Here is a 492-nt window from a genome sequence, read left to right as displayed (position 1 = left end):
TAGGCCAGACCGGCAGGATACTCTCTTTAAAGAAGAGCTTCTGCATAATTTTGGTCATAATCTTCTAGTGCCAGAAAAACCAAGTCCAAATGATAAGTTAATGAGGCACCAACTAGTAGCTCTGGCATCAACAATTTCAGAGTAATGCTGTATTTTCTTGCTTTCTTGTGGCATCAATAATTGAGTTTAATCTTGCTTTTTCCTTTGCCAAGAGCTTGTTTCTTTTTTTTATTCGGGGCGAGTATCAGCAGCCCTCTACACATGTTAACATAATATATATATATATATATTGGCAAAGTACCTGGAGCCACCCTGTGATGGCGCGTGCAGGCGCTGGCGCCCGGGCACGGGCGCGGGAGGCCCAAGCGCCCGCACATCACCGCACACGCCCGCCATGAGGCCCCCCGAACCGAAAAATCGGCTACTAGTAATGATAGTAATGATAAACCCTAAACCCTAAACCCCAATATATATATATACATTGTCAGCAAG

This window comes from Wolffia australiana, chromosome 5 (genome assembly GCF_029677425.1).
Source record: "Wolffia australiana isolate 7733 chromosome 5, ASM2967742v1".
In the NCBI taxonomy this organism is placed as follows: Eukaryota; Viridiplantae; Streptophyta; class Magnoliopsida; order Alismatales; family Araceae; genus Wolffia; species Wolffia australiana.
Note: the sequence above shows the minus strand (reverse complement) of the source record.